The following is an 11,462-nucleotide window of genomic DNA, read 5'->3' as shown; positions in this document are numbered from 1 at the left end:
ACTTTGTTTCATGACATTTACTGCAATTCCCCCACAACGTAACAACTCTCTTATCACTTCCTCCCTATAGTTACCTCTTCCCTGTGTCCTCCCTTCCTATGCATTCATGCTCCCTGAGCTATCTCCCTATGCAAATACTGCCCTTCTGTCCTCCCAAAATTGATGTTCTAAAAAGAAGGAAGGTTGGGCAGTCTACTTCCGTAGTGATACCACCTTGGAAACCCAAGGAGAGGTCACTATGAGTAGGGGCCAACTTGATGGCACATAACAACAACAACAACAACAACAAATCAAAAAAAGAAGCTCTGGTAGTGTAGTTCCTAAGGCACTTGACTGCTAACCAGAAGGCTGGTGGTTCAAACCCACCAGCCACTCCTCAGAAGGAAGATAGGGCGATCTACTTCCAATGTGATATCGCCTCAGAAACCCAAGGAGGGGTCACTATGAGTTGGGTCTGACTTGACGGCACATAACAACAACAACAACACAAACCAGAAAAACCAAACTCACTGCCATTAAGTCGGATCCAACTTACAGCAACCCCTCCTTGGGTTTCTAAGGCAGTATCTCTACAGAAGTAGATTGCCCAATCTTCCTTCCGAGGAGTGGCTAGTGGGTGTGAACTGCCAGCGTTCTGGTTAGCAGTCAAATGCCTTAGGCACTATGCCAAAATGTTCATCCTATATGCCTGTCTACTGTTTGGCTGGAAGCCACAGGAGTAAGTTCAATTCCAGATCTGAAGGATAACTAGAAGCCATAGTCTTAGAGGTCTCACCAAATTCTATCAGGCCAGTAAACCTGGTCTTTTTTATGATTTTGAGTTTTGTTCCACATTGTTCTCACACTCTATCCAGGATTTCCTACACTGATCCCCTTCCAAGTGGTTAACAGTGGAAGCTGGACACCATCTAGTTCTTCTGGTCTCATGGTCATATAGGCTGAGGTTTGCATGGTCCACTAGTCCCTTGGACTAATTGTTTCCATGTGTCTTTGTTTTTCTTCATTCTTCTTTGCTCTGGACGAGGAAAGACCCAATGTTGTATCTAGATGGTCACATGCAAGCTTTTAAGACCCCAGTCATACCAATGTGGGATGTAGAACAATGTTTTTGGGTAGTTTGTTATGCCAATTGAGCTTGATGTCCCTGGAATCATGGTCCTGTGCCCATAGGTCCAACTACGCACTCCCTCAGGGTGTGGTTGGCTATAGCTAAGAAGTTATCATAACTTTTCCCCTTGTTAACTCTATTATGTATATAGACATTCTTACAGCACATACAAATACATATGTGGAAATATCATTTGCCAACCTTATATATGGTCATGGATATATTCCCTTTTGCCTAGACATACCTGATCATTCAGCCTGCTTACCCATCTATTTACCTGTAGATTAATGTTTGTTATCACTGATAACAGTATTGTATATATAAAAGGTTTTATCTTTGTTGTCTGTACCTCTTGTGTACCTCTCTGTGTCTTCCTTTTCCTTAGTTTTATTGTGTTGGTTGCTTGCTTTTGGTATATTGTCTTTCCATTCACCAAATCAATACATGTGTACAATACATCTAGCAGTGTTCCCTCCCCTCCCATCCCATCCCTGGTTACCAACAAAGAAAATTTCCTTCCATATATAAACCTTTCCTTGGAGGCTTTTTAAAAAGTCATCTAGAAGAGCTATGTTGACCAATTTGCCATTTGTATAACTGTATTTTCTGCAGGTAAAACCTGAGATTTTAGCAAGTCCACCACACTGTCCTGCTCATGTCCTGATGATGCACTCCTTTATTATTCAACAAGAATGGACTCATGTCTTATTTGTGTAATTTGTTAAAACAACGACAGAAAGTCCATTGAGCATTGACAATCTTATTCCCTGCTGACAGATAGAAGGGAGCTGTCTGCTGGGAGCTTTGTAGCCATCTAGGATGGTTCTCATCTATTCTACCCAGCAAATAAATTACATCACTTAGACATACATCTGCTTTTAAAAATAACTTTGTTTTTCTTGTTCCACAAGTAAAAATAGGCTCATAACATTCTGATGACAAAACAAAGGAAATGAAAATTATCCATAATCCCACCATCAGAGATAACCACTTAGCATCTCAGTATATAGCAGCAAGAATTTTATTTATATACATATATGTGTGTATATATACACAGAAATATATGTAGATGTCCTTACAAACACTCTTCAGTCTGTCATCTTCTTTTGCCAACAATGTAGCTGATGATGTGAGTTGACATCTTTGCACTGAAGTCATCATTGAGGGTGACTCTGTGTACAACAGATGCTACCCCTTTCCTAAGAGATGAGGGGTGGACAGACCCATATGGTTGGCCTGGGGCCATGCACCCCTCTGTATATGTCTGAATAGAGCTGACTTGGCAGGTCTGAGTGAGCTGCCATTAGAATTGGCTGGTCTAACCCCAGGACTCCTGTGGACTCCTCTCCAATAAGGTCTCTATCCCAGTTGGGGTTGGGGGGTGGATCCTGGTGTCCTCTGAGCACCTAAGAAATCAGGCTGCAATCCCCAGATGGCTTCCCTGTCACTGACCTCTGATCCACATAGACTAGTGTGGGTGGATTGAGGTCCTTAAAGGCCCCCAGACCTCTGACTCAGGATGTATCTAATCTGTGTGACCAGTGTTCTGAAAATTAGCCAAGCAGACATATCAGGGTTCTCCAGAGATGTGTGTGTGTGTGTGTGTGTGTTTATTATTTTAAACAATTGGCTCACATAATTGTGAAGGCTGGCAAGTTTGGAATCCATAGGGCAGGCAGGCAGGCTGGAAATTTAGGTAAGAGTTGAGGTTGCAGTTTTGAATCCAAAATCAGTAGGTCAGGTGGCAAGCTGGAAACTCAGGCAGGATATCTATGACACAGACTTAAGGTAGAATTCCTTCTTCTCTGGGAAACATCAGTTTTTGCTCTGATTAGGTTTGATCAGGACCACCCAAATTATCGAGGACAATCTCCTTTACATACAGTCAGCTGATAACCAGACATACAAAATCCCTTCACAGTGACTCCTAGACCAGTGTTAAACACACCACTTAGCCCCACAGCCTGGCCAAGTGGATACATGAAATCTACCATTGCTATCACACATTTTGCTTCTCAGTGATCACAAAACTCAGACTTTTGATAAATAATATTCAACCAGCATGGCAACACTTCCCACAGGGAGATGGCCAGGTTTTATGCCACAAGGCTTAGGCTACAGTTGTTACAGTGGAAGCAAACACAGGCACATCTGTAAGGCACTGAGAGCCTAGTGACAAGGGGATAGTGAGGACTGAAAGGGAGGAAACTGAGACTCTGTGGAAGGGACTAAGGCAAGCGAAAAGGTAGGACAGAGAACACGCAGGTGACAGAGATGGAGTTTCATCGGCTAAAGGGGTGTTATGGGTTGGAATGTGTCCCCAAAAAATATGCTATGTAGAAGTCCTAGACTCTGGACCTGTAAACATGACCTTGTTGGAAATCAGTTTTCTTTTGTTAAGTTAATAAAGTCACACTGGAGTAGGATGGGTCCCTCCTGAGTAGTTAGTGTCTTATAAAGGGTAGAACTGACAGAGTGATATGCACAGAGAGATGTGATGACAGAGGAATAAGCAAAGGAACCTCAAGGATCACTGGCAATCATCAGAAACTAGGAGAGAGGCCCACAAAAGGAACCTACATGGCCGAGATCTTGATATGGACTTTGAGATAATACATTGCTGCTCTAAAACCACCCACTTGTGGTAGTTTGCCACGGCAGCCCAGGAGACTCAGACAATGGGGCAATGGGAGTAATCACCAGCCTGAGTGGATTCAGCATTTCCAGAAGATTGATCTGGACACAGGGTGCCAAATGCATGGCCGTAAAAAGAGAGAAGCACCCCTGTGCTTCCTGACCACTCTAAGGTTTTAGGATACATTTAGCTGGAGCTTGAACTATATTCTTTTGAGGCTACTGATGCCCCTATGATAGCAACAGGGTGACCTAGACCTGGGTGTGGGGCTCTAAGAGGAGGCAACAGGTTCAGGAGATACTTGGGACAAGCTGATGACTCAGCAACTAAGGGCCTGAAGCTACTGTAGGGTTCAGTCTTGCTCAAGGCAGCCTCACCACTTTATGTTCCTTTCAGGAAGAGGATAAGATTGCATCAAGGGAGAAAAGCAGGACTAGGGGTGGACAGATGGAATCTCCTTATAATAGTCAGGTTGACCAGCAAGCTGCACTTCAGGAAACTGTACAATTTAGCTTCTGTCTGTCTCCTACTATTTTTCTTTTGGAGGATTCATGTAAGGGCCTCTGTGCCTGACTCCCTAAAGATGCGTATGCCCATTGGTCACACTCCTGAGAGGTAAATTGCTGCTCCTCAACTCCCCACCTGCCTCTTCCTGGGAGGGGCTTGGGAGACTCACGTCACGATGGGCCTCTCACAGCTCAAGTCTCTATATAACTCAACCTCCCTGGACATGGAGGTCAGCAAGAGTGAGTCTTTGTTGACTTAAGACTCATGGCTATGAGGTTTGTGTTACTGCAGCAAAGCCAAATCTGAATAGCATGCCTGGGTGCACCTTCCTGCATGGCTCAGCTAATGGTGATCATGGTGTCTGAGCAAATGTAGGACACCACAGTGGGCCATGACAAATGTCTGCAGTGGCAACGCCTTCCAGGCCCCTGACCAGTGTTCAAATCATCCTATTAAAGGGGAAGCCCCCACTGGGTCTGCAGTTAGTCTCCCTCCAGGCCCTGTAGTTCCCCATCTCCTCCAATGTCCCTGATTAGATCAATACTCAGCTGGAGGGCTGGGAACTTGGGGCGACCCACCCACACCTGAAGCAGGGTCCTGCAAGGAAGGGCAAATCTCATCATGTGGCTGAACTTCCCTTTCCTAATGCATAAAATGAGATCAGTGCCCTGCCTCCCTGAGTATCTACAAGGACCCAAGCAGGCAGCCTGAGTCTCAGAATTGACCTGGGCTGGGAAGATGTTTTCTCACTAAGATTGAGCAGAGGGATTCAATCATTACCACCTGTCAGTGAATCCTCTCAAATGGTAGACATGTGCTAGACTAGGGCTTCCATCCTAAGGCTATGGTGACACGGAATGCCCCCTGATTTCTGGTTAGGATGCTCACTATACACAGGTTTGGTGTCTGATTTATGACTTCTAACCAACTCAAGGTGTTTGGTGGTGCAGTTAACGTGTTCTGCTGCTAGCTGAAAGGTTGGAGGTTTGAATCCACCCAGAGGCACCTCAGAAGAAAAGCGTGATGATCCACTTCTGAAAAATCAGCCTTTGAAAATCCTATGGAGCACAGTTCTACTCTGACACACACGAGGTCACCACGAGTTGGATCTACCTGATGACAACTGGAACCCTCATGAAGGGTACAGGAGATAGTACAGTGCTTCAGGACACATATGCTTAACCCCTGTGCTTCCTGACCACTCTAAGATTTTAGTAGACATTTAGCTGGAGCTTGAACTATAGCTGTGCCACTGTGCAAATTCCCCAGGTCACACTGCACTTGGATTCTTCTCCATCCCAGGGCCCATGCCATGTCCCTTCCCTACTTAGTTCTTCCTTTCTAGCCCCTCCCTCAGTGCCAGTCCCCCAGTACCAGTGCCTTCTCTCTGTAAAAGAGTCAAGAGCCCTGCTGGCCATCACCTCCCTCTCCTCTCCCAGGGGCTGGCAGGGTCTCCAGGGAACTAGACAGGTAGAAGCCCATTCAAGGACCTGAAGTCAAGCTCAAAGGCCAAGCCCTGCTCCAAGAATTGCTGAGGACACATTGGCTTGAGCAATACCTCTGAATACAAGGGTTCCAGTCACCCTGGAGTACTGATGAAGGAATGAGCATGGGACTTCACTGACATGGTGATGATTGTCCCTGGGGTGGAGGGCTGGGCCCCCAGAGAGGCCTGAGGCTGTAGCTTTTGCTCCATCTTCTTCATGAGGAAGAATCGGTGTTCCACAAGAAAATATCTCAAGAATGGATGCAGGGACTCTGTGTGGGACTCCTCAATGCAGAAGGCCCAGTCAGTAGTTCTGTACGCTGGGGTGTTGTTGGGTGAAGCCTGGAGAGGTGCCAGGATAGTGGCCCTCAGTGACTTTAGGGAGCCCTCAGAGACCTCAAACACCCCTCCCAGCCCTCGCAGCCACCCTAATCAACTGGCTTCCCTGAGTCACCCCCTCACCCTGGGTCAAGTTTACCAAGTGAAGGCCCTGTCTCTGAAAATAATCTAACACTGAAAGGCAAGAAAACTGGGCTGTTTTTTGACTCAGGCCCAAGACAGACAATAAGCATAACCTGTGGAGGATTTGTCCCTTAAGAAACTTTTGCTTAGGCTGTTCATCAGCCCAGAGCTCCAATTCGAGTCAGAGGTGGCTCAGAGTGAGAGGAGATGAGTGGCTGATTCTCCTCTCAAAGAGATGAGACACATCCTGTCAGGATACAAGGGGTCTCCATCACTCCATAGTGGGAAGTAGTCAATCTCCTCTCTGCTAGAGAGGAGTGGACCTGTGGGGAGATGTGCCCATTCTCCCAGCAAAGCTAGGTGAGCTGATGCATCCAAGATGGTAGGCATCAATCTCCTGAGGCAGCCGGAACAAAGTACCACAAACCATTGGCTTAAAACAACATGAATCTATGCTGTCACAGTTTTAAAGGCCAGAAGTCTAAGATCAAGGTGTCAACAGGGCCATACTTCCTCCAAAGGCTCAAGAGGAAGATCCTTCCTTATTTCTCCCAGTTTCTGGTGGCTCCTGGTGATACTTGGCTTGTGGCCATATCACTCTAATCTCTGCCTCCTTCTTCACATAGTATGTGTCTGTGTGTCCAAATCTCTCTCTCATAAGGGCACAAGTCATATAGGGTTAGGAGCCACCCTATTCAGTATGAACTCATGCTAATTTAACTGATAATATCTTCAAAAACTCTATTCCTAAACAAGGTCACATTCACAGGTATAGGGGTTAGGACTTGAACACATCTTTTTAGAGGACACCATTCAGCCCATAAGGAGATAAGGAGATTTTGTGGCATAGTGGGTGTGATGGTTATGTTTGTCAACTTGGCTAAGCCTGGTTGAATGGCTGGGCAGCTGGATATAGTATTCCCCATGATGAGACTGGTAATCAATTCCATGGTGGAATATACTGGGAGCAGCTGAGTAGCTGCCTTTGGGTATGTGGTCTGCTTCCTGTATATAAGCAGAAGCTTTGAGAATGATCTTGAGCCTATTGCACACTTGGACCCTGCATGTAGCCGTGTTGTTGCTCAGCAGCCTGCCATGCTCTGACAACCTTGGGACTTACAATGGACTTAAGTCAATGGCCTGCCATGTGGTAACATCGGGACTGTGCCTTTTTACTTGTCAACCTTGGGGTTTCTGAGCCTCAGCAGCTGTCTGAGTGAGGAAACGTCTCTAGCTCCAGTGGGCCAGGAGTAGGAGGCAGAGCTGGACCCCAAGGTTGAGGGGCTTTCACCCAGCCCCTAGAGCCTGGCACTTAGAACTTGGACTTAAAGCCTCCAAATTGTAAGAATAAACTCCTGTCTGTTAAGGCCATCCCATTTGTGGTATGTTTCTTGTCAGGGCGGCACTAGGTAATCAGAACAGTGGGTAAGGAACTTGGCAGCTAACCAGAAGGTCAGCAGTTCAAACCCACCAGCTCCCCCATGGGAGGAAGATAGGGCAATCTATTCTGTAAAGATTTAAGCCTTGGAAATCCAGTGATGGAAGGTGTAGGTACCTTATCCTGGGTGGGAGGTTCAGAGATGGTGGAAGGTATAGTGTGCAGGCTCCTCGGAGGCAGAGACTTGATCACCCCAAGTCTCTGCCTCTTAGGATGCACGAGAGCCCTGTCTGCAGCCCTGCCTCCCCATGCTGTGCAGGCTCCCAGGGTCTGCTTATTTAATTTTCAAATTTTAACTAGATGCTATAATTTTAAATTTGGTAGATTTTATATACAAACCAGGTTTCTTGAAATATCTGAAAATCTGGCCACTTAAGGCTGTATTCCTTTCAGGCAACAATCAAGTGCAGTGGAGGGTAGAAGCTGCATGCATCATGAGGCCCATGCTTCATGCACCTGAGTTACCTGCAGGCCTGCCCTGGCCCAAGTGCTGGGCAGTTCAAAGAGCCATTGAGCAACCTGCATCACACACCCAATGCAGCCTTCAGGGTTCCAAAACAAGAATGGCTCCCCAACCCATGAACACTTACGCAAATGTGATAGTCTCTCATTACTACTCAGCCAATCAGCATGCTGGACAAATAAACACCACTGGCTGGTGGTGATAGGTTTTCTCCCACTTTGGTCAGAAAGTGCAGTATCAAAAATAATTTAGGGATAAATGAGTTTAAAAGGTATCATATTGCAGACAAAGTATTTTGAAAATAAAATATTTTAAAATAAATCTTAAATAAGTGATCCCTCATCCTCCTATCAAGCCCAGTGCAAGACCTCTCATCTATCAACCAGGGGCAGCCCACCTGTTCCTAGCCCACTTGTGCCAAAAAGCACACTGGAATAGAGTGTTCTGGGCATAAAGATGGGTGCAACCACAAAGCAAGGAGAATGTAAGACTCAGATTGTAGAGCAGCAGGGAGGGATTCCTAGAAGAGGAGGTGAAAGAGCCAGATCTCGAAGGGTGAGGAGCTTTCTGGATAAAGAAAAATGAGAGGTAGGAATCCCAGGCTGAGAAGAACATGCATGTGGATACAAGAACATCTAGAGAAGGGCATGCAACAGTATTTCAGTCCCAAGATACTCACAAGGGAGCCACAACTTCGCCAGCAAATCTCTCAGAGGCTTTAAAAGCTCGTCAAGACCTGGCACCAAAAAGTCCATTAGAGACGTTAAGAGCTTGTCAGAACTTGACACCAAGAACTCTTCCATGAGTAAAGGTGCTGTAGTGCACCTAATGGGAACACAGGATCTCAGTATTAAAAATGACAATACCTTCAGACCCAACAATTCCCTCTGTAGGATTGTTTTAACAGATTTATCCCACAAACATGTGGAGACAAGTGAACAGTGGTACTACAGCTATATTGTATGTGAGAGCAGGAGATGAAAACAAGTGGACTGTTGATCACGCAGGGAGCTAAGTGGATCAGATTAGACATGGATATGTCACTAGAAAGCCAATGTAGTTGGCTGTCAAATCAGGGGTATTGTGATCATGGATACAAGAGCCCAGATAAATTATTAAGAGGAGCCCAGGTGTGGCCACCACTGCTGCCATCAGAGTCAGCATGAGCAGGGAGGTGTGCTGCATAGAGGAGACATGGTGTGTACATGTGGGAAGGGCTCATGCTGCCTCATGCAAAGAGCCAGAAGTATGCACCACCTACTCAAAAGAGGTCATACGTTTTACGTTCAAAGTTCAAGCCAAAATTTAAATTTAGAGATAAAAGGAGTGATTAAGGGAAAATTAGTTTTTCCTGAGTGTCTGTGTCAGAAGGGGAAAGTTGTGCTGCTCCAGTCTGGGGCACCCCCTGTGTGGCTTTCTGGCCCTCCTGTAGGGAGTGCTGAGAAAAGACTGCCTAAAGTCACCCACACTATCTGCATGTGTCCCAGGACACGCTGACCAGCCTCATCTTCCTGCTGGCCCACATGAAATAAGGAGATGTTCATCCTGTTCCTCAGCTTCCTTCTGTGCCAAAACCAGAAGTCCAGCCCTGACTCCCCCTAAATGATGTGATCCCCTAAACAAACTAAGTATCTGTTCCAAGGAGAAAGAGAAGCGGGTGCTGGGCAGGTCAACCCATACAAACTCTCCCAGAGGAGAGAGTGATAATCCACAGGAGAGAGGAGGGGGTCTGGAATCAAAGAGAAGCAAGAAAGAAGAATAGAAAACACAGCCAGACTTAAGGGATGTAAAGAAGAAATTCAACAGCAACTCTAAAACAACAGTCCCCAACTTGGGGAGGTGTCCCCTGGAGATATGCAGTCTCTCCAGGGGACCTGCCAGAGAGCTTTAAGGGATAACCTCCTTTCTCCAACTGTAAAGTGCAGAATGTGGTGTTCAAAAAGGTGTGTTCAGGACAAAAAAAAGAGTGTTCAATGTGGAGAAATTAGAACTTTTGAATACTGCTGGTGAGAATGCAAATTGGTGTAGCCACTATGGAAACAATCTGGTGATTCCTCAACCAGTTAAACATGGAGTTACCACATGTGATGGTTAATGTTATGTGTTAACTTGGCAAGGCCATGATTCTCAGTAGTTTGGCAGACATTTTATAATCATCCTCCATTTTGTGATCTGATATGAGTAGCCAATCAGTTGAAAGAGGAGTTTCCTTGGGGGTGTGGCCTTAATCCAATATATATAGATGTTCTGGCAAAGCTCACTCTCTCTCAGTCCTGCATTCATCTCATCGTCTAACCTCTGGCTCTTGGAGAAGTCTTCAGTCAGCCTCTGACCTCCAGATTTTGGACCACTAGTGCCTGCAACCTCATGCACCAGCAACCTGCTGCCTGATCTGCAGATTTTGGGTCTGTCAGCTTCCACAAGCACATGAATCAGGAGAAGCTTGAGCCTGCAGCTTGACCCATGGATTTGGAACTTGCTAATCCTCACGATTGTATGAGCCATTTCCTTGAAGAAAATCTCTCTCTATATATTTATATATACACTTCATTGATTTTGCTCCTCTAGAGAACTCAGTTTACAACACCATGTGACCCAGCAATTCCATTCATGGGTATATACCCAAAAGAATTAAAAGTAGGAACACAAACAGATATGTGCACACCAATTTTTACTACACCATTATCTACAATAACCAAAAGGTGGAAGCAGTCTATACGCCCACTGAAAGACAAATGGATAAACCAAATGTGATCTACCCACAGAATAGAATAGTATTGAACCAGAAAGAAAAGTGAAGCCCTGGTACATGCTGTGACATGAATGATCCTTCAAAACATTAAGCTGAGTGTAATATGTCAATCACAAAAGGAAACATATTCTATGATTCCATTTATACGAAATATCTAGAATAGACAAAAATATGTGGTTACCAGAGGTTTGGAGCAGGGGAATACTGGCAAAAAATAAATAAAAGACAAAACAACAACAAAAATTAAAAAGCCAAAAAGTTGTTTGTTTATTGTTGCTGTTGTTGTTTTAAAAAAAAAAAAAAAAGTAGTTATGTGGTTTGAAGGCAAAAAGACCTTCTCTGAATATCTTTTAAAAATCAGGAAGGGGTAGTCAAGCCATAAAGTGATGTTCTAAAGTCAACAGGGGAATGATGGCAGTTCTTGTTATCAGCAATCCTTTCTGCTCCTGGGATCAGTCCTGCAGGAGCCAAGACAGTGAGGAAGAAAAACCAAAAGTGGTTGTATATTACTAATATCAGTTGCTGTTAAATTGACTGCAACTCACAACAACACTGTATGTCAGAGTAAAACTGCACTTCATAGAGTGTTCAATGGCTAATTTTTTTTTTTT

The sequence above is a fragment of the Orycteropus afer genome, unplaced genomic scaffold, assembly GCF_000298275.1.
Source record: "Orycteropus afer afer isolate SDZICR_OR568_19922 unplaced genomic scaffold, OryAfe1.0 scaffold00219, whole genome shotgun sequence".
In the NCBI taxonomy this organism is placed as follows: Eukaryota; Metazoa; Chordata; class Mammalia; order Tubulidentata; family Orycteropodidae; genus Orycteropus; species Orycteropus afer.
Note: the sequence above shows the minus strand (reverse complement) of the source record.